Here is a 23,695-nt window from a genome sequence, read left to right on the forward strand (position 1 = left end):
TGAATTTGTCCAACAGGTCAGGAAGTGACATTCCTGGATAATAAGAATTTCTGTAATACATGGAAATCTCAACTCAGAGAAGGCTTGTTAAACATGTGGTTGATCAGGTTAGGGTTTTTCTGAATTAGGAAGATAAGGAAGAAAACCAAGAGCCACAGCATAAACTGTAGCCTTGGAAACTGTGTCATACTAGTGGAAAATGCAGACAGAAGGGTAGACATCTACATAAAGGGCAGACAAAGGATTTCTCCTGAAATTGAAGAAAACCAATTACAGAGTTTGTTCTGCTACTGACAAACAGAGTGAGATACTGTGTCTGGTGTTCTAGGGTATCTCACCCTGGTTTTGATAGACCATTTCTCCACTGCATCAGAAATTTCAGGCTCTGTGTAAGTTGTGGTTTAAAAAAAAGTGTGTCTCTGACTATCCGGTCTCCTTTGGCTCAGCTTCCACTCCCAGCGAGTAAATCTCTGGTTATTAATTTGGTTTCCTTGGTAGCGTGATGTTGGGGAAAAGCTGCCCTGGATAGCAGTCAGGACTATTTTCTTAAATAAATGAAATGTTTCTGAATCATCAAAGGTGGGGATAAAATTCTGGATCTGACCTGATTTATCTGTAATCCCCTCTCTGCCAGAAGCAACCACCTCCAGAAAACCCAAAAAGCCCCCAGAGGTCTCTCTTGAGCTCATATACACTTGAAACCAGGCTACAGTTTATAACACCTCTTCACATGTCTTTCCTTATCCTCTCACTTTTCCGATGATGTTTAGTTTACCATCTCTGTATCACAGACTCAGAGAGGTTCTGTGACTTGCTTGGACTCCACAGTAAGAGCGTATTGCAGCTGCGGCTCCATGACGGACATCACTGAATCACAGTTGCCTGCAGTTGTTCCGGGTCTTTTGTTGGATTGCTTCCCCATTAACTTCCCTTCCTGGAGAGATGGTTTTAGAAACCAATTTGCCTCTGGAGGTGATTCCCCTTGTTTCTGCCATTCTTTTCCCTGAGTGCAGTTTTCCATGGTTTTCCCAGGATCCATGTAATGTAAATGATTCTATTCTTTCAATGTGAGTTGGTATTTTTTTTTTTTTTCTCAAAGAAAGCAGAAAGAGATATTTTCATTCACACCCACTGTGAGTTGTGCCTAAGTTGATGACTCCTCCAGCATTTACGAGCACCCAGCAGCAAGGGTTGTCTGCACCTCTGAGAGCTTCCTCAGCTGTGGGGACTAACACTGAGTCGCTCAGGTTCTCCTTCTGCCTGGTGCCCTGGGCCTGGTGCTGGTGTGGGTGTGATGTGGGCCATAGGTGAGCTGCAGGCCAGGGTTGAATCTCAGGGTGACCACAGAACAGCAAGCGGCTTTCTCTTCTGTTGAGCAGAGAAGCTGAACGGGCAGGGTGGGGTCTGCACTAAGGGGGGTTTTAAATGTTTGCTGGGGAAGCCTTGATGTGATCTGTGGGGAATTGGGAGTTGGGAGACTTCCCAGTTTCTCAGCTAAGAGGCAACCTGCCCATATATGAATTTAGGACTGTGCCTGTTAGAGAATCCATTAGAGAAGACAAAGGCTGGAGGGGTCTGTTAGAATGGTCGAGATGCCAGGGACAAGAGCGTGACTTAGAGATTGGCAGTGGAGATAGAGAGATTTTGGAGAAACACTATGCAGACTTGGCAGAGAAATGATCAAATTTTTTTGGTGTTTTATGAAATGTGAAGTCTAAAAGAATCATGGAAGGCTGTTTTAAACCTTGTTAGTCATATCTTTATTTTTCCATATGGAAGCCCCTGCGTATCTGTCACAGTCTTGTGTGAATGGGATGACACAGATCTGCCAAGGATGGACCATGGAGATGGCAGTATCTGGAGGACTCAGAAGATTCAGAAAGCACTGACTCTCAAAACCTGTGAGCACTCTCACAACCTCAAAACCTGTGACCCAGCTGTGCCTCCTTGGTCAAAGGAAGCAGTGGTGACCTCACCGGGGAACGCTTACAGTATCTCACACCACATAATCAAGTCAGAAACACAGGTGTTGAGTAGGGAAGAAAAAAGTTACGTCTGCAAGGAATTGCACTTTACTACTTAGATTTCAAAAACCTGGTAACCATTCAGTCACTCATTCACTCTTTCCTTCGTTCAGCAAATACTATTAAATGCCTACAGTGTATCAGGCACCATGCTAAATTCTGGAAATTCAGTGGTGAGCAAAACCAGTAATAGTCATAGCCCTGGTGAATTTACATAACAGAGGCTAATCAATTTCACAAACAAATGCAAAACTGTCCCTGGGAAAAGTGCTAGGAAGGAGAGACCCACGGCTCCCTGAGGCCTGAGGTAGAGAGGATTTGGCCCAATTAGAAGGTCTTTAAAGGTTTCCCCAAGGCTGACCTTTGAAAGGCTGGAAGGAGGTAAGTAAACATGATGGGGAAGAGGGTTTTAGGTCAAGGAATGGCATGTGCAAATACCCTGTGGCAGTGACATGGCAAGGACAGAAAGAAGGCTGCTGTGGAAGGGCCAGGAGGAGAGCGGAGGGGCCAAGGCTGGAGGGGACAGGGCCAAAGCACGCTGGGTCCACAAACCACATTAGGGAGCTTTTCTTTATCCTTCCTTATCATGTTTAAATTTAATAACAGCAAATTATCTTCATTTCACTTTATATTACTTTCTGTTTATGAAAAGAGTTATTAATTTTTTTTTGAGACTGGGTCTTACTCTGTCATCCTGACTGGAGTGCAGTGGCGCAATCTCAGTTCACCACAACCTCTGCCTCCCAGGCTCAAGCAATTCTCCTGCCTCAGCCTCCCGAGTAGCTGGGATTACAGGCGTGTGCCACCATGTCCAGCTAATTTTTGTATTTTTAGTAGAAACGGAGTTTCACCATGTTGGCCAGGCTGGTCTTGAACTCCTCATGTCAAATGATCCACCCACCTGGGCCTCCCAAAGTGCTGGGATTACAGATATGAGCTACCATGCCGAGGAAAAGTGTTATTCATTTTTAATGAACAGGAGTGACATACAGATTTTAAAAAGAATATATCTAAGAATAAAAATGGACTTGATATAAATAAAAATAGTAAGTTAATAGTTATACAGGTGGTCGGTAGAAGTGGCAAAAATGGCAAACCTGGAGCAGAGATGACTGTGGTGGAAGGAATGTGGGTTCTGGAGGAGGCAGATGTGGTTGTGGATCCTGGCCTCTCCACCACCAGCTCTGTGATCTTGGCATTGAGCATCAGTTTTCTTGTCTGTAAAATGGGGATAGTAATACCTGTTGTATGTGGGTAGTTGCAGTGAGTAATAAAATATTGCAGAAGGTTCCAACAGTGCTTGGCACATCATAGGCAATCAGTGAATGTATGTTCTTCTAAAAGGAAAATGATTTTCTGAAAGCATTGAGAATAGTAATATTGGTGGAGAGAGGCTGAAGATGGTCTGACTATTCAAATATTCCTGGTGAGAGGTGATGCAGATTTAATATGGGATGGTGGCAAGAAGAGAAAACTCCATGGAGGAGGTAGACTTGAGTTATGCCTTTGAAAGAATGGCTTATCTGCTGATTAATCAATATGTAGAGAGAAAAAAAACACGTATTCCAAGTAGAAGTTACAGAGTGAGCTAAGCGCAGAAGGGGAAGCTCCAAGGCATTTTGTTGGGTGATGGAGATGTTCCAATTTGGGTCTCAGTGGGAAATGAGTCTGGAAAGGCAGGTGAAGCTAGGGCCATATTCTGCAGCTTTACTTGCAGAGCAAAGAGGTGTGATCAAAACAAGAGAAAACACAAACAACACTAACAGTGGTAATGGCTCGCATTTGTTGAGCACTTATGATGTATCAAGCAATGTTCTAAAGGGTTTTCAAATATTGACTCTTCATTCCCATATCAACCTCATGACTGCCTACAAATTATTACCATCTACAATTTACAAATGAAGGAACTGAGGCACAGAGGGGTAAAGTGACTCGTTCAGGTGATGTAATTCTTATCCAGCGCTAATGGGGAGCCCTCCAAGTCTTCTGAGCAGCCCTGGTCTCAGATGTGGCGTGTACAGGGCCAGTGGAATGGGAGGAGGAACAGCAGGCCAACTGGCTAGAGAAGAAACCATGCCAACATTTCAGACAAATTAGGAGGGCTGGACTAGGAAGTCAAGAGTGGAGTGGAAACCCACTCTTTCTTCTTTCTGAGTGATCACAACCTACTCAGCAACAGTAATTTCTTTTTATTTTCTCTTTTGCTTAACAGAGATGCTTGTGGATCCAAATCCATGGTAGGTGGTCTGATTAAGAAGATTTGCAGAGAGGCTTTTGAGAAGTTGGATGCTCACTGCTGGTTAGAAACTACTGCTCTGGAATGAGTCACACTCTGTGCAGTATTTGATATTAAAATATTCTCCTGATTGCTTCTAATTCTACATATAATAATAAATCACTACCTTCTGAAAAGAAAGGCTCTTATTAAGTAAAATGTCTGTCAATATTCAGAGCGTCTACATGGATTTGAATATTGACTGGGTTTGGGTAGGCGGACTGGAGAAAGCTGAATTGCTGGGCATGATGAGCAAGAAGAATTAGAGATACTGGGTGCAAGTGTGGGAGAGAGAGGGGAAGGGTTAAGGGAGAAGCCAATGAGATTATATGATGCCTGGAGCTTTGGAGTGGGGTGACCAAAGAACTGCTAAGATCAAATGTGCAATACAGGTTGAGTATCCCTTATCCAAAATACCTGGGACAAGAAGTACCTTGGATTTCAGATTTTTAAAGATTCTGGAATATTTGCAGACCAGTTGAGCATTCCTAATCTGAAAATATGAAACCTGAAATGTTTCAGTGAGCATTTCCTTGGAATGTCATATCAGTGCTCAAAATGTTTCAGATTTTGGAGCATTTCTGACTTCCAATGTTTTAGATTATGAATGTTCTAACTGTATTTGATTTGAAATTGTTTGTATTTCTGTAATGCAATTTCTGCCATCACCTCCCCAGGTCTTAAGTCTGCTGCATTTAAAAGTGTCTTGCGGGAGGTGTAAGTAGATGTTTTGAGTGTGTAAAAACTAAGAAACAGTCCTCATAAGTATGGAAACTTGGTTTATGACAGTATGTATATTTCTGTTCTTTGACTTTCAATATTTCTGTCTTCTTATATTTTAATTGTGTCTCATAACAAGCATGTAACTGGACTGTTATTTTAAATCCAATATGAAAACACTGTTTGACACTGGAGAGTTAAGTATATTGAACTTTAAAGTGATTACTGATATATTAAAATATATTTATACTATCGTACGCTTATTATGTGTTTTCTCTTTATACTGCATTTTATGGTTAAAAAAATTCTAAACAATTTCCACTCTTTTTTCCTTTTAAAATATTGTGGTAAATACACCTAACATAAAATTTACCATCCTACCATTTTAAAGTGTACCATTCAATATAGTGTTAAGTACATTCACGTGATTGTGAGATCAATCTCCGGAGCTTTTTCATCTTCCCTAATTGAAACTCTATATCCATTAAATGACTCCTCTTTCTCCCCTCCTCCCGGCCCCTGGCTACTACCATTTTACTTTCTGTCTTTATGAATTGGTAGGCATCTCATATAAGTGTAATCATATAATGTCTATCTTTTTGTGACTGTATTATGTCACTTTACATAATGTTTAACAATCTTCATTCTTGACTTCTTTTCCTTTTCTTACTATAATTTCTTTCTTGACTTGTTTGGAAAAAGTTATCCACTCTATGTCCACTTGAACAACTTGCTCAACTTGCTAAAGAAGTTGAACAATTTGTTGAGCAAGTTGTTTTAACATGCCTGCACTAAACCAAAACCAATCCAAATATTAATCCTGCTGAATTAGACCAGTACGAGGATCTGAGAATGCTTTAATTCTTGTTAGCCTCTCTCAACTTAGATGCTTTTGTTATCCCATATTTTATTTGCAGCTTACCTTCTCACCCCTCGAATTAGACATTATTCTATTATTCTATTAGACATTATTACTATTGTTAGTGTTATTATTAACTTCAGAGACAGAGTTTGCTTAGCTGTATCCTCCTATTCATATCCACCTACGTTTTTACTCACCATCCCTTCATGTGTCTCAGACTTAGCATTTGGAAGAATTTTTCTTCTGCTTGAAGTATATTTTTTTTTTTTTTTTTTTTTTGAGACGGAGTCTCGCTCTGTCGCCCAGGCTGGAGTGCAGTGGCGCAACCTCGGCTCACTGCAAGCTCCGCCTCCCGGGTTCACACCATTCTCCTGCCTCAGCCTCTCCAAGTAGCTGGGACTACAGGCGCCCGCCACCACGCCCGGCTAATATTTTTTGTATTTTTAGTAGCGACGGGGTTTCACCGTGGTCTCGATCTCCTGACCTCGTGATCCGCCCGCCTCGGCCTCCCAAAGTGCTGGGATTACAAGCGTGAGCCACCGCGCCCGGCCCTTGAAGTATATTTTTTAGGATTTTCTTCAGTGAGGATATTTTAATGATAAACTTTTCTTAGTTTTTGTCTGAACTTGTCTGTGTTTTACTGTTGTTTTTTGAGAGTTTTTATCAGCATACAAGTTGAAGTTGACAGTTTTGGGTTTTTCCCTCTCTCAATATATTGAACATTTTACTCTACTGATTTCTGTATTCTTTTATTGATATTGAGGTGTCAGCCAGGAATTAAATTGCCATTTATTAGTACACAATCTATATTTTCTCTATGGCAGCTTTCAGAATCTAGTTGCCTTTGATGTTTCAAAATTTCACTATTTTGCATGTAGTTATTGATTTAAAAATTATTTCACTTTGGATTTATTGAGCTTTTTAGGTTCGAAGATTGGCATTTCCTAATAATTCTGGAAATTTCTCCATTGTTATAATACACTTCCAATACTGTTTTTCTTATTTTTTTCTATTATTTTCTTTTAGAAATTCAATTAGACTTGAATTAGGCCTTCTTTTCTTTTGAGACGGAGTCTAGCTCTGTTCCCCAGGCTGGAGTCCAGTGGCGCGATCTTGGCTCACTGCAACCTCTGCCTCCCGGGTTCACGCCATTCTCCTGCCTCAGCCTCCCGAGTAGCTGGGACCACAGGTGCCTGCCACCACGCCCGGCTAATTTTTTGTATTTTTAGTAGAGATGGGGTTTCACTGTGTTTAACCAGGATGGTCTTGATCTCCTGACCTCGTGATACACCCACCTCGGCCTCCCAAAGTGCTGGGATTACTGGCGTGAGCCACTGTGCCCAGCCTTGAATTAGGCCTTCTTAATTCATTCTCCATGTCCCAACCCTTCTTACTTATTTTGCATCATTTTGTATTCCTGTGCCATATTTCGGTTTAATTTTGTTATATTTACCTTTTAGTTTACTAACTTTCTCTTCATATATGTCTAATCTGTTTAACTTGCGCATTACATTTCTAAATCCCAGTTGCTAATTATTTTTATTTCTAGAAATTCTGTTTCTTTAATTTTGAAATTTTCTAAGATTATTCTTTATGATCTCTTGTACCCTCATGTTTTTCAGCTTTTCTATTAGTTTTTACATTTTCTATCTGTTAATTCCAGTTGCTAAGCCTTTGTGTTGTCTATTACTTTGGCTCTCACTCATGGTGACTTATTTCCTTGTATGTTTTGTGATTTTGATTGTAAGGTGATATTTTTACTAAAATCTTATTTGTAGGAATTGCTTGAGGTCTGGGACACAGTAGAACTCCTTCAGAAAGAATTCATGTTGGCATCTGCCAGCCTCCTTCTAAAGAGAGATTTTATTTCTTGTTCACCTTACACTGTAGGTGGAGCCCTTTGACGCTCCAGCTTTACACAATGAACTCCTTTAAAATATTCCACTTTAGATGGTCCCCAGGCTTTCTGTCCTGCCTCAACCCTGTGCAGTCATCCAAGTGGAAGCCTAAGATCTTCAGGGTGGGGCACAGATCCTTCAGGTCAAAGCTGCTTCCAACACTCTCTTCCATCCAGAGGTTTCTGTTTTCTATTTATTTTAGAGTCCTTAAATCATAAGAGCTTTTTAAATATTCTAATTTTTAAACTTTTAATATTTTATCCAATATTTTAGTTGTTTTACTAGCAAGAATTATTCAAGGTATCTAACTATCCATACTGATAGAACTGTCATTCTAGGCTCTTCTTTAAGCACCACAGTTTTTTAATATAAAAACCATTATCTCATATTCCTTTCTTTGTTAGCATTTTGATTTTGCTATATATAATTATGTATATATGTGTGTGTGTGTGTGTGTGTGTGTGTGTGTATCTCAACACCATTTATATGGTGTTACTGTTGACTTCTGACTGCAAGAAGAGACGGTGAGCCTCTAATTAACAGACTTGTGAAAAAGCTTTTTCTCCTGAGATAACATTTATTTATTCAAAAGTGTATTCAAACAAATATAGCAATTAAAAACATTTTCTTGTGATAAAACTGAAGGTTGAAAATAGTTTCTAAACATAAGATTAAATGTAAATTTAAATATTGTTTAGAAAAAGTGACATGGTCTTCAAACTTACACCTGTGCTACATCTTATAACTTTTCTTTTTTCTACTTCCATAATTATAAAAATGCCTTTTGATAGTGGTTATTAAACTATCTTGTAGACATGTGGACTTCAACATTTTAACATTGTCTCCTATATAATGTAACTAAAACTCTCCAAGCCTCATTGATTAATTTTCATGTAAACATTGTGTGTGAAATCCTGGTCCGTCACACAGCTCTACATGTTCCTAAATTTCTTTTCTTTGCTGACAATGTTGTCAGGCTCACTTTGCCTGCCTCTTCTCCCTTTGGCCACAGGATTATTAATAAAATTCCAAACTCTAACAGATTCTTTATGTTAAATTAAGTATTAGAAAGACTTTTTTTTTCTATGCAGCCCATAATAAATTCAATATACTTGTATCTGTCTTCCCAAGTAAGTGAAGGCAGAAACTGTCTTACTCATTTCTGTATGTCTCCTTTGACCCCTTTCTCCACTAAGTGATTTATAATTTGGTAAAAACTCAGTGTACCTCAGTGTGTCTCAGTGTGTGTGTGTGTGTGTACATATATAAGTATGTGTGTGTGTGTACATGTATATGATACATAAGGGAAAAAAGAGTCACAATCCAAGTCTTTGAACTGAGATTAAATCTGCTGTTGAGGCCATCTAGCTTTCTTTCAGGTGAGAGACAGCTGGGGCCTGGTTGGTGTTCAGAGTCTGGGGAATCCTTTGGGTGACTTCTGGCCACTCAGCTCATCTCGATTCTCTCTCCCTTGGCCTACCTGGGCTGCCAATGACCCAAGCCTGCTAGGGGACCGGAGCATAGGTAAAAGGACCTGGGTCACCGCAGGAAGCTGGAGAGTGAATGGTGGTTTGTCAGCCCTTCACTGTGGCTACATGGTCCTGGAGAAATGAAAAATCTGAGACTGTAAGGGGGCTTCTGAGGCTCCCCCATCACTCCCCCATCCAGGCAGGCACAGCTCTGAGCTCTTCCCTGCAGCAGGATTTTGTTCCCTCCAATTAACTGTACATAACAACAAGGAGTGAAACCAAGTAATTTAAGAAATAATTTATCATATTCAGTTCACCATTAACAGCCATCTAGTGTTTCCTTTGCCCTCTTAAATGAGTCTTTGTTCTGATGCTCAGCTCTTCTGTGTATTCCATAAGCTTTTAGTGAGTGCTTCTTCCCTCTCCCTCCCTCTCTGCCTCCCTCCTTCCTCCTGCCTCCTGCCTTCCTTAAGCTTTGAAGCCCAAGTGTCTTTCTGGAAGCAGCTGAGCCTTCTCCCATCCAACATCTTTTGTCCCAGTTAATAAGGAATTGAATATTACTTTATGAGCATGAACTCCAGGCTGGGTGTTGAGACATACAGAGAGTATGATAGTCTTTGCCCTGAACCAGCTTTCAGACCCCCCAGAAGATGAGGCTCATTCACCAAGAAACAAGGAGGGGAGGAAGGGGCACATAGTATTCGTCAGTGTCATTGGCTGGGCTACTGGTGGCCAAGAGAGGTCAGATCTTGCTGTGAGAAAAGCTCCCTGGAAGAAGAGGACTTGAACCAGTTCTGAATGTTGGTGTGGATTTGGAAAGGAAGTAAAGAAGAGGGCAGCTCATACAGGGGTCCAGCAGGAGCACAGATATGGCTGTGGGAATAAGCCTCTGGCATGAGGGCAGGTGAGAAGAGGACAGAGAGGTGAGCCTTAGCCAGGCCAGTGCCCAGTTAGTAAGGCCCTTTACCTGCCTGCTTGCTCTTTTGTCTCCGCTTTGGGATCACCTGGCCTGTGAGCCTCTCTTTCCTTACCTCTAGGGTAAAGGGAGTCCAACCGTCCAGAAGGAATTAGGTGGTGTCCTCAGTGACGTTTTAGGTTTTAGAGTCTGTTTCTTTCATGTGTCTCTTCTGCTGAGCTCCATGTATGTGTGTGTGAGCCCAGGAGATCAAGGCTGCGGGGAGCTATGATTACGCCACTGAGCTCCAACCTGGGCGGCAGAGAGAGACCCTGTCTCTCAAAAAAAAACAAGAAAAGAAAAAATGTGTGTGTGTAAGTGTATGGGTGAGTGTGAATGCACAGCTGAGCTCTCAGGGACACACATCAGACACTTATGTCTCTGGATTTGAGCCACGGCAGCAGGATCTATAGCTTTGAGTTGCTGAGGCTGTGAGACCCTGGACCCTCCACTGGGGCTCTGGTAGCAGCTCTGCCTCTACTTCAAAGCCTGTTAAGCTCCCTGATGGAGGAAGATGGGTCTAGGGATTGGGAGATCAGGTAGTCTGGGCTTTCAGAGGGGCTGAAAGAGCATCCACACATGCCCCTCCTTTTGAGCAAAGTCCTAAAGCTCTGGGGGCACAATGAAGCCCTCATGGTCAGGGTGTGCTCACGGCCCATGGTGCTGACCTCTTCTCAGAAGGCAACATCATGCTGGGTGTTATAGGGAAGGGGTCTTGCTGGTGTCCAAGGAGCCTAGAGGCTAACAATCTGGACTGCCCAGAGCATGGGTCACAGATGATCCAGGAGAGTGAGCTAAGCAGGGACCCTGAGGGTCTGACTCTCTAGACATCTATGAGCAGGCACACACACTCACCTCAAGGCCTCTTGAATAGTGTCTGAGAGGCCAGGCCTCAACCAAAAAATTAACTAAGATTTCCAGTATCTATTTTTAATTTCTAAGATTAAATATAAAATTGACAGCAACCTAAAAGAGAAAGTTACCTTTAATTCCAAATTATAGCAATCTAATGAGCTGGTGACATATTTCTTTACTAAAATTTATTTTGGAGAGGGCATATCATTTGTTTCAAAGAAATACTCAGGTAAATTGCTTGAGATGGAAAGTAAGACCCCAAGGGCACGCATACAAAAAATTACAGGGGGTGGCATCTTTAAGACTGGAAACAGTATTGAAATCTGTTTCATTCCTGAGACGAAAGATGGCAGGAAATTGAGGTGAATAGATACAATCAAGGGTCCAGTAGGGTTAGGGAAGGCCAAGAGAGATCTCCCCTGTTGCTATGGGCTGTGCAGTATAACCCTCCTCCGCTCTCTTCCCTACAGAAACACCGGTGAGATCTACGATGCTCACTAGTGCTTTCCTGAGAGCAGGCTCGTTGGGGGACCAGAAGCCAGGGGCAGCAGGAGTGGATACAGGTGACAGCAGAGAAACAGGCAGCTAACATCTGCGCTGCAGATTAAAGGGAGCATTCAAAAGATGGCCACTGGGGCAGGCAAGCCTGGAGGCTTTGATTGGGCCACCTTATGTGGGAGGTAGACTGGGTGGGGGTTGTGTTCTCAATTTTAGAGAGAGAACTGAGCCTTCTTAAGACTAGACTTTGGCATTAAGCAGTTAACTTAAGGTGGAGTGAGGAGCTGATCCTGTGATATCCAATCATGGTGCTTCTGAACTTGAACTTCGGTTATCAGACAATGTCTCTTTTCTTATACACATTGTGAATTCGTTTCCAGAAGCTTTTAAATTTGTTCCAGAAATACCAACATGCACTTTCTGCCTAGTCAGGAAAAAATAAAACAAGCTGAAATGACCAAACACAGGGAGCATCACAAGGCAATCCTCACTTGACTCTTCAAAGGACACTAAACTGCAGCCCCTAGACCACAGGGCCAGGGATGGCAGCTTCACAGCCAGGTCAGGCATGTGTGTTTCTTCCTGTCACTACAACTCAACTCCCTCACTCCCTGTGTTCCCTAAGGAGGGGCTGTGCAGGCAGCCGATGTCACAGCGGGCTGCTGAGATTTTGTTCAAAGCTTAGACCTGTTCCTCCCTCTTATGTGCTTGGTGGTGCTGCCCCTTTAAGATTTTTCTCCTCCTTCCTCCCCAGTAAGGATAAACCAAGAAGAAGGAAGCCAGGGTAAATTGAGAAAATATTTGAAGCCTATTAAGAGTGGCAACAAGTTTATGGTGATTCTTAAGTTAATTATATCCTTTTTGACTTCCAGCCAGTCCCTTCGCTGGGCCTCCATGTAGACTTGGCCACCTATCCTAGCCTCAGTCTGGCAGCATGCCTGCCTGCCTGCCTGCCTGCCTGCCTTGTTCCTTCCCTTCCTCCCTCCAACCACCTCTTCCCTGAACCCTCCTGAACAAATAAGTCAGCAAGCCACTGCAGCTACTACTTGGGGCTCAAATGTGGTAGGTAGGGGCTGTGATGGGCATAAAGAATTGGAGTGTGTATGTATTTGTATCTGTGTGTGGGGTAGGGACATGGTAGCTAGTGGGAGACCACATATATAAATACTATTACCACAACCATATGCATTTATTTTCACATGTACTTTACAGTTTATAAAGTGTTAACTCCTGATCATTTAAATACATGAAAACTTTATGTAGTAGATGTTATCAGTGCCATTTTCTAGATGAAGAAACTGAGGCTCAGACAGTTCAAAAGGAGATCATACAGCTATTAGGTGGCAGAACAAGGTAGGCTTCAGGCCAGGTCTTTGATTCTGTCGTGTATATGTGTGTGCGTGTGTGTGTGTGTATGTGTGTGCTTGTGAGCATGTGTTTGCATATATGTATGTGTGTGCACATGTGTAAGCACGTGTGTGTGTGCCTGTGTGTGTACACGCGTGTGTTGGGGGGAGGCATGTGTGTTTTCCCTCTACACTATACTGGTTCCCAAATAACAATAGAGTTGGACCTTAGTATAACATTTGAGAATGTATGAAGGGAAGTTTTGGCATACTGCCTCATTTAATCTTTAAAACATTGCTATAATGTTGCTACCCCCATTGGGGGTTTCTTTAGGGATTGCTTCTCCCTGGTCCACCAGGTTGGCAGGGGCAGCTGCCTGACCTCCATCTCTCTGGCCTCTGTTGAGGTTCAGAGTCAGGCCCCTGAGCCAGGTGGGGCCACTCAGTCTCTTCTCTAGGAATTTTGTATCTGGGAATGAGAGAGAGCAGCATGTAAACATGGTGGTTGAGAGTGACCATTTTCTGTCAGGTGTACTAGGATCAGAGAAAACCAGTAAACACTGAGAAAGGAGAGCAAAGAGGCTGTAGACTAGCAACGACTGCAAGAGACAAGGAGACACAGACCTCCCTGTATTTCCTACAGGTCTTCATTCTTCGGTTCTACTCCATGAGGGTCAAAAGCTTCTCTCCCCTTGAATTCTGTGTGACAGCCCCGTTCTCTGCCAGTAAGCTTCCTTTTATGCTTATACTAGCTAGGGTTAGCATTCTGTTCCAAAAGAATCCTCAATACTATATATTAGAACTGGAAGCAGAGTGAACTAAATACTTAGAATAGGTACAAGGAATGAATAGTGGAAGTCAGAGGATGGAGCAATTTTCACTGTTGTGTTGCAGGAGCTCTCATGAGTTGGGCATTGATGCCTTTGCTGAATACTGACATGTATGAATAGCCCTTTGGTGAGCCCTGGGGAGGGGAAATAAGAATATGCAGGAATCATCTTTTAGGAAGTTGCTCAGTCTAGCAGGTGCTTGTGGCTTCCCTGCCACATTCCAGCAGCCCACCTCTGATTCCAGCTAAAGCTGTGGTTGGACAGTTCTCTTGCATACTGACAGCATCCCACCTCAAGAGTCTGCCTTGCTTCACTTGGCTTTTCTGTCTCAGTGCTTTCTCCAAAGCCGTGGGAGCTCTCTCAGCCCATAAACAAGCATAGCCCAGGGATTTGGAGTTGGGAGGGAAATGAACCCCTGAGATTAGAGGGTCTGCTTCCAAGATGACTTACTCATATGGCTGGTAAGCTGGTGCTGGCTATTGACAAGAGGTCTCAGATGCTCCCCATGTGGAATCTCCGTAGGGCTGACTGAGTGTCCTCACAGCATGGCCACTAGCTTCCTCCAGAGTGAGCAATCCAAGACAGCAAGACAAAACTTGCAATGCCCTTTATGACTGAGCCTCAGGAATTACACATTGTCACTTCTCCAATATTCTATTGTTTACACATGTCAGCCCTGTTCAATCTGGGATAGGACCACACAAGAAAGTGAATATCAGGAGATATGGATCACTGGGCTGCCTTGGAGGCTGGTTACCATGACATCTCTGACAATAGAGAATGTAAGCCAGAGGATAAATGTTTTAGCCTCCTAATATTCAAGTACATTCTACGTGGTTCCTCAGACAGTCTCTAGAGAGGCTGAGCCACAGTTGGCCATATCAGTAATCATCTCAAGTGCACACCCTTTATTGGCTTCTCCTTCTCAGCTTTCCATTCCTCACTCCCTCATTCCTGTTTCCTGAGATCACTTTTCAGATAAACTCCCACACTGAAGTGCTTGTCTAATGCTTCTGGGGGAACCCAAACCAAAACACAAAGGCAATATCTAAAATAATTTTGAAACATGAAAGTATGCACAGCACTGCACAAACATGGTCAAGAAAGGCTTCACAGAAGCCAAGGAGAATAATAGATACCAGAGGCTGGGAAGGATGTGGAGGGCAGTGGTAGGAAGAGAGATTGGTCAGTGGGTACAAACATACAGTTAGGTAGAAAGCATAAGTTCTAATGTACAATAGCAGAGTAGGGTGACTATAGTTAACAACAATGTATTCTATATTTCAAAGTAGCTAGAAGAGAGAATTTGAAATGTTCCCAACACATACAAATAATAAATATTCAATCATGGATACCGGCCCAGATACCCTGACTTGGTTGCTACATATTCTATGCATGCAACAAAATCAAATATACCCCATAAATGGGTAAAATATTGTATAGCAATAAAAATGTACAATCCTTGCTACTCTCTCCTCTTACCTTGCTTCATCTTTCTTTTGTAAAATACTCCTACCTCAAATTATGTAATTTATTTGTTTTGTAATGAATGAATGATCTATAATGATAATAATAAACTATGACATCAACAATGTTAATTTCCTTTGTTATTAACATTTCCTTTGAAACTGATACAAAAAATGGTGTCCCTCTGGTTCAGATCTCTAAAGTGAAGTCAGGAAGCCATTCTAGGGAGGACTGACGACCTGCAACCTTGCAAACAACAACAAAAAAAACCATCAGAATCTTGCCTCGAATTTTTGGGGTGGGCCAAACAGCCTTGATGGCAACATTCTGGAAAGCAGCTGAATTTCACCAGTGCTGCAACTTCTGAACAGAAACAACCAATGATCTCAGGTACTAAGCCAGCTGCCTCTACCAATGATATATATTTTTTCAAAACAACTTGCATAATCATCCTCAGCTTCTTTTTTTCAAAAATTATTTTTTAGGGACAGGGTCTTGTCCTGTCACCTAAGGTGGTGTAAAGTGGCACAATCCTAACTCACTGCAGCCTTCACCTCCAGGGCTCCCATGAGTCTCCTGCCTTAGCCTCCCAAAGTGCTGGGATTGCAGGTGTGCACCACCATACCCAGGCCTCGGCTTCCTTTTAAAAACGCATATTCCCCTCCCTTTCTTTGGAACACAAGTTGACTTCTAGTCGAATCTGTGTCTTCCAAATTGCAATTCTTAAGACTCCAATAAACACCTTGTCATGTGAAAAAAAAAAAAAAAAGAAAAAGAAAGTCTTCACAGGAGCAGCAGAAATTCAGAGATTGGGAAACACAGTGAGAAGAAAGGCAAGAGGAGAGCACTGCAACTTTAGCAAGACTCAGAGTGGCCACAAGGCCTGGTCAGGGCAGGGAACAGAGAAGAGCAAGATGTGGCTGGAACAGGGGTGGTCAGGACAGGGACAGCTTACCAGGAGGAAACTGGAGCAGACTGTCGATTGTGAAGGCCTTCATGATGGTCAAGATGAGAGGTGAGAAGGGCTTGCACTGGGCAAAGCTGGCTGGAAACAAAAGATGGGAATGAAGAAACCAGACCTTACAAACGTTGTCTTACAGGGGCCTGACAGGGCCTCCTTTCCAGGACCAGACATATAAGATTGAGGAGCCAGGGCTGGGTCTCAGAAAGGACTATGAGGAGGTTAGCAGTTATTTATTCACAAACAATTATTAAGCACCTATTAAGTGACATGCACTGTTTTAATCACGGCACAGCAGTGAACAAGATCATGAAACTCTTCTCAATGAGCATGCTTTCTGTAAGGATCTACTAGGAGTCTCCATTAGAACCCTGGAGGAAGTGCTTCCTAGCCACGGATTCTATGCTTCCTCAGAGCTGTCTCTGCAGAATCAGTCACAGCCAGTTCTTTTGGTTTGCTTACTCTCAGTTTCCCCACACAATGCTCTGTTCACTTTGGCTATTCACTCTTCTACGCGGCACTCATCCTACACTGAACGTTGCCCATTGACATCTGCTTATTTGCATGGATGTCAGCAATGGCCCTCATCAGGGAAACAGAAGACTTGGTGGTTATGCCTAAAGTAATTGAGAGCTTGAGACGGTGCCAGTGTCATGCCTGCTGTGTGAATCAATACAAGTTTAGGTGTGAACTCCTTGGTGGTATGCAAGAGATATTCAAGGCCATGCAAAGCATCCCTTCAACTTTTCCTCCTCTTCTTCCATGCCCTTCCCGTTGGCAATACCACATCTCCATGAAACCACTAGAGGTTGTCTACACATGCTCGTACCTCCAAGCCTGCGTGCCCTTGCTCCTGCTTTTCATGGAAAGCCCATCCCCACTTTCTCCACCTGTTGAGTTCTTAGTCATCCTCTATGCTTCAGTTTAAATCTCACCTCTTCTCAGAAGCCATCCCAGAACAAGTTGCTCCCTGTCCCATGCTGTGAAAGCCTCTGTAACTTACTTGCAGCTCCTTGATGCTCTCTTGCTTTTTTATGGTTCTTTCTCAGCACACCTGTTCTTTCTCATGCAGCAGACTGCATGCTCCTAAAGAGCTAAGGTCTTATTTTAATGTTTTCAGGACACAGCATGGTGTTCTGCAGTAAAGGGGGCTCAAAGTCATCTTTGCTAAATGAGCAGATGGGAGGTGTTGCTGCCGCTAAAGCTGATGCACCTTACCCGGCCACTGATGCTGAAGCCAGACTCCTCATCAGACGGCAGAACTGAGACTGGCAGGGTCTTGCTGCCTGCCATCACCAAGGGAGGGCAATGTGCTGTGTGGCTCCGAGGATGCAAATGTGTGGGGCCTCCTGAAAGTGTTTGATGTTGACATCCTCTTACAATGTGGACCCAGCACAGGTGCTCTGCTCCATTTGTCAGACACATGTTTTAATTTCCCACAGGACAGAAAAGTCCTGAATGTAAACTCCACTCAAGTGACCTGTGTGTGTATTATTCTTTGTCACTTAAGTCTTTACATTTGGAATCATTTGCATTTACCTTAAAGATGAAGCTAGAAAGATTCTTTGAAACTTCAGGAAGTCTGAATGTGACTTAAATGTGACTTAATTGTTTAGAAAAAATTGTTTAATTTTTTTAAATTTTTCCATAAGTTATTGGGGTACAGGTGGTATTTGGTTACATGAGTAATTTCTTAAGTGGTGATTTGTGAGATTTTGGTACACATATCACCCGAGCAGTCTACACTGTACCCTATTTGTAGTTTTTAAATCCCTCGCCTCTCTCCCACTCTTCCCCCCGACTCCCCACAGTCATTGTATCATTCTTAGGCCTTTGCATCCTCATAGCTTAGCTCCCACATATCAGTGAGAACATACGATTTTTGGTTTTCAATTCCTGAGTTACTGCACTTGAATAACAGCCTCCAATCTTATCCAGGTCACTGCAAATGCTGTTAATTCATTCCTTTTTATGTCTGCATAGTATTCCATTACATATAATACGTGTATATATATATCTCCATCATATATATATCTCATCTACATCATATATATATCTCCATCATATATATATAGTTTCTTTGTCCACTTATTGATTGATGAGCATTTAGGTTGGTTCCATGATTTTGCAGTTGTGAATTGTGCTGCTACAAACATGGATGTGCAGATATTTTTTTTTCAAATAAAGACTTCTTTTCCTCTGGGTAGATACACAATAGTGGAATTGCTAGATCAAATGGTAGTTCTACTTTTAGTTCTTTAAGGAATTTCCACACTGTTTTCCACAGTGGCTGTACTAGTTTACATTCCCACCAGCAGTGTAGAAGCGTTCCCTGTTCACTGCATCCACACCAACATCTACTGTTTTTTGATTTTTTAATTATGGCCATTCTTGCAGGAGTAAGGTGGTATCACATTGTAGTTTTGATTTGCATTTTTCTAATCATTAGTGATGTTGAGCATTTTTTCATATATTTGTTGGCCATTTGTATATCTTTTGAGAATTGTCTATTCATGTCCTTAGCCCACTATTATTATTATTATTTTATTTTTTATTTTTAGATGGAGTTTCACTCTTTTGCCCAGGCTGGAGTGAAGTGGCATGATATCTGCTCACTGCAACCTCCGCTCACTGCGTTCAAGTGATTCTCCTGCCTCAGCCTCCTGAGTAGCTGGGATTATAGGCGCCCACCAACATGCCCAGCTAATTTTTGTGTTTTTTGTAGAGACAGGGTTTTGTCATGTTGGCCAAGGTCTCGAACTCCTGACCTCAGGTGATCCATCAGCCTCAGCCTCCCAAAGTGCTAGGATTACAGGTGTGAGCCACCACATCCAGCCCTTAGCCCACTTTTTGATGGAATTGAAAGAAATCATAGATGACACAAACAAATGGAAACACATCCCATGCTCATGGATGGGTAGAATCAATATTGTGAAAATGACCATACTGCCAAAAGCAATCTACAAATTCAACACAATCCCCATCAAAATATCACCATCATTCTTCACAGAATTAGAAAAAACAATTCTAAAATTCATATGGAACCAAAAAAGAGCCCACACAGCCAAAGCAACACTAAGAAAAAAGAACAAATCTGGAGGCCTCACATACCTGATTTCAAATTATACTATAGGGCCATAGTCACCAAAACAGTGTGGTACTGCTATAAAAATAAGCACATATACCTATGGAACAGAATAGAGAGCCCAGAAATAAACCCAAATACTTACAGCCAACTGATCTTCAACAAAGCAAACAAAAACGTAAAGTGGGGAAAGGACACCCTTTTCAACAAATGGTGCTGGGATAATTGGCAAGCCACTTGTAGAAGAGTGAAACTCGATCCTCATCTCTTGCCTTATGCAAAAATCAACTCAAGATGGATTAAAGACTTAAACCTAAGGCCTGAAACTATAAAAATTCTAGGAGATAACATTAGAAAATCCCTTCTAGACATTGGCTTAGGCAAGAATTTCATGACCAAAAACCCAAAAGCAAATGCAATAAAAACAAAGATAAATGGCTGGGACCTAATTAAACTACAGAGCTTTTTCAGCAGAGTAAACAGACAACCCACAGAGTGGGAGAAAATCTTCACCATCTATACATTTGACAAAGGACTAATATCCAGAATCTACAATGAACTCAAACAAATCAGTAACAAAAAAACCCCAAACAATCCTATCAGAAAAATAATATTTTTAAAGAGTCTACATTTCAAAAGGCCAGGGCTCTTTAAGACAATGGATTCGGAGTCCTCTTACCTTTTCAAACACACACGTTGCATTTATGTAAAAACTGCTTATTAACTCCTTATTAAGTACCTCTTAATTAATAAGTACCTCTTAATAACTGCTTATTAAGTACCTCTCTTATTCTTTGGTCTTCTCTTATTCTGAGAGTCACTGTGAAACCAGACAAGGGCTTAGAATTTTTGCTTCCTGCTTCAAAAACCCAAGCCATATGCTCCATGCCAGGCCAGGGGCTGATCCCACGTCTGTGGCTTCAATTCCTCTCCAGAGGACCTGGGTGTTGGCTTAGTAGGGGGAGAAAAGCAACCAGGCATTTTTCCTCTTAAAAATCCACAGATACTTCAATTTAGTGTTTGCTGAGTGTTTTTAGAGCTATTATCACATTTTTTTCTTAACAGTAAAAAGATTTGAAAGAATTATCATATTTAACGTGGAGAAAACTAAGGCTCAGGAAACTAAGTGATTTTTCCAATAACATGCAGCTGAGAAGTGGTGGAGCTGAAACTAGTATTCAGCGTCTCTTGTGGCGGGACCAAAATTTCCTATTTCCCATCCTGCACTCTCCCGTAAGCACCTACTTCCTTGTAAACACTCACCCTGTACCCTTTATCTCAGCTGACTGTCAGCTAGTCTCCTGAAGGTGACAATAGCTTATGGTGTGATACTTTCCAGGGAGAGTTAAATTTTCCCCAGGAATAAAAAACAAACAAACAAACAACAACAACAAAAAACTAAGAGCTTACTTGGGGGAGTTTTGGGTTGGTGACAGGTCTGCTGCGGAGTTGCCTGGATGACCTAAAGTTCTTCTTGGCATCCCTATGGCCACCACATAAGCATGCATGTTATCAGTATTTTTCTAGGTCTGAACCCCAAGGTTGATGGCACAAGAGAAGAGAAAGGAGGAGATGCCGAATGGACACGCTGTGAGCAATTCCATGTTGTGTGGGCCTCAGTGGGTCCTGTAGGGGGTGAGACCCCAGAACGCTGGGTTAGGAGGCCTGCAGCTTAAGCTGAATGTGGAAGCACAACCTGGGTTTTCACACAGATTTTTCTGTATTCCCTCACCCACTTGGATCAGGCCACAGAAAAAAAAACAACAACCTGTTTCTTTATTAATGATGCTTTCTGCAGAGTTAGATTAAGCACTGATTAAAGGCAGATGCTTCCAAAGTATAAATGTAAGTACCCTCTCAGTCACTTCTCCGGTTACAGGGTTTCCTACACAATTCTTTAAAATCACTTTGGCTCTCTTCCCATTTGCCTTCCTCCACACTCTCCACCCAGCTTCCAAGCCGCTCCTCCCAGAAGGGCTCCAGGCAGCTGCCAGGAGCAGAAGCTCGAACTCTGCTGAGAGGCTTCCTCTGTGGAGAGCTTCAAGAAGTGTCGCTGGGATTGCTGTCTGGAGCCACCTTACCAAGAAGTCAGGTAAGTCCTCTGGGCCGGGTGTAGGCCTGTTCTGTTCTTTCAAGTCTGGGACCTGCCACCCGGAACTTGGTTTGTTTTTCTCATCAGGGTAGAGTACAGGCCTTTTGTGATTATTTCCTGATCAAATTAGAAGCAGAGAGTGGGTACGAGATATATGGCTCAGCTGGTGGAGTCCATCAGGTTGTTCTCCCTGCTGTCAAATGCACTGAGAGGTCATGGGCTCACAGGGACAGGAGATGGCCAGCTGGCTTAATAGGCGCTTGCAACCCTGGACTTTGTGTCAGCAATTGGACCTTGCTAGAAAAGGTCATCTCAAATCTTGTCTCCAACTGAGGCGATGGTAAAAATCCTCCAAATATTTTCTGAATTCCCCATGGCCAATTTATTTAGTCAGAAATTGACATGCATGATTTCTTTACTGAAGAGCTAGCAAACTAATCTTGGGATTGACTTTGAATTGAGATCAATTTCATTAAACTCTGATCATGTTCGTTTGCTTTCTGATTTTCTTATGGGATCTACGAAGAGGGAAAGAGATATCTTTTTTTTGTAACTTATGTTAATAAATATGGATTATGTGTCACTAAAGTTAAGAACTTGTTCAGGTCACACCTAAAATGAATGAGGAGGCTTTCTGTAGGGCTTGTCTACCATTAAGCTGTCTGACTTGGGTGGTGGGTGAGAGTGTCATGGTGAGGCCAGTGGAATGCCTGTAGGACTGACATGTGAATGAGGAGGTGGCAGTGGGTCGAGGTCCTGGGAGGCCACGTCACACAAAGTGAGGTTGCCATAGACACATACCAGCCCAGTTGGAAGCTTGTGAGGCTTTCTCCTCTTGACTCCTTTCTCCCATCTCCTTGGGGATATCTGAGTTTTAAGTAAGAAGAACTAGGCACGTAGGTGGAATTGCTTGGTGGCTAAGAGTACAATGCCTGGAATGGAATTGTTTCGGCTTGAGATTTTCCAGCACTTACTTTATGTGATCATAAGCAAGTTTTCTCCGTTTCTGTAAGACCTAATGTTTTCTGCAAAATGGGGATGATGTAATCATGCCCACCTTGTAGATTTCTGGGGGAAATTCTGAAAGATAATCCATTTAAAGCATTTGCCCCTTTGTTTAGCCCATAATTCATAACTCTTATTAACCTCAGTGTGGACCTCTGGCATTCCAGATTGTGTGGACCAGATCTATGCTGAAATGTTCCAGGTGAGCAGTTGCAAACGTCTTGCGATTTCCCTTGCTGGTTAGGATAAAGTATGAGAATCAGGGCATCAGTTTGCTCTTTGCCAAAAGAGAAAGCTAGAAATACCAGGCAAGGAAGGTATAAGGTTAAAGTCTCTGACCTTAAACAGAAGGCCGTAAATAATCCACCTTAATTCTAGATGAACATTTCTTTCAGATATCCCCAAGAATAATATATATCTCACAAAATGGTTTTGAGGGTTAAATGAGATAATGTATGTTAGTTAACACACTCCAAATTTCACCTGGAAGAGCATAGACACTATGAAATGGTAACTTTCTTTATGAAAATGTTCTTATTATAGGGTTTAGTGAAAAAGTCACCATTTAAAATTGTTATAAAGGACAATGGCAGTCATGTGAAATATATGGACAAAAACTCTACTGCAAAGAGATACATTAAAATGTTAAAACTTGCATGTATTAGATGGCTATGGCTTGTGGGTAATAATTTCCTTTTCTTGATTTCTAAATTGTATTTAGTGAATGACTCTATCAGCCAGGGCCCCAGCAGGAAACAGATGGCAAGTTCAAATTGGACATTGTGAGGATATTTTATTAAAGGGACTTTTTACAAAGGTGTGGGCAGAGTACCGTAACAGAAGCAGGTGATGGTGCATTTCTCAGGTTGGTGAAAGTGAGGTGCCATTACACCCCACATCAGAAGAGGCAAGGGAAGGGAGGTGCGAGCCCTGTAGATAGGCACTTCACAGGCACTGTGGCCCACGGCCACCATCAGGGGAAAGCTGGAGGAGAAATCCCTGCCCTCACTCTCCCATCATATTCTGGGTCACTTGCTGGATGCCTCTCACCAACCAAACCCAGCCATAAGCCAGAGTGTGAGAGATCCCATGGGGGACTACATGTGGGTCAGCTTTGCATCACTGAGCAGAGTGGGGAAGGATGGAGAGTGAGCTGGAGGGCACAGTGAGGCTATGTGACTTTTATAACTACAGGCAAATTCATAAATAAGAACCAGGAGTCTGTGTGCAACCCTCAGTGCTTTCACACTGCATTGCCTATTGTCCAGGCCACCTCCCTTCCTCCTCCCAGCTAAACGACTTCTGATTCCTCATCACCATGCCCCCCTCAGGGCTCCCACAGCACCTGACGAT

General features: G+C 42.4%; 1 protein-coding gene across 1 annotated transcript in view; it reads left to right on the forward strand.

The window, feature by feature from the left end:
- The window catches only part of SCN11A (sodium voltage-gated channel alpha subunit 11), a 195,818-nt gene that overhangs the window by 67,890 nt on the left and 104,233 nt on the right, over positions 1-23,695 (forward strand). Inside the window, exon 3 of the mRNA XM_032159133.1 lies at positions 21,197-21,337. The gene's annotated coding sequence lies outside the window, so the exon portion shown is untranslated. The remainder of the gene's footprint in view (positions 1-21,196; positions 21,338-23,695) is intronic.

The sequence above is a fragment of the Hylobates moloch genome, unplaced genomic scaffold, assembly GCF_009828535.3.
Source record: "Hylobates moloch isolate HMO894 unplaced genomic scaffold, HMol_V3 SCAFFOLD_8, whole genome shotgun sequence".
Classification (NCBI taxonomy): Eukaryota; Metazoa; Chordata; class Mammalia; order Primates; family Hylobatidae; genus Hylobates; species Hylobates moloch.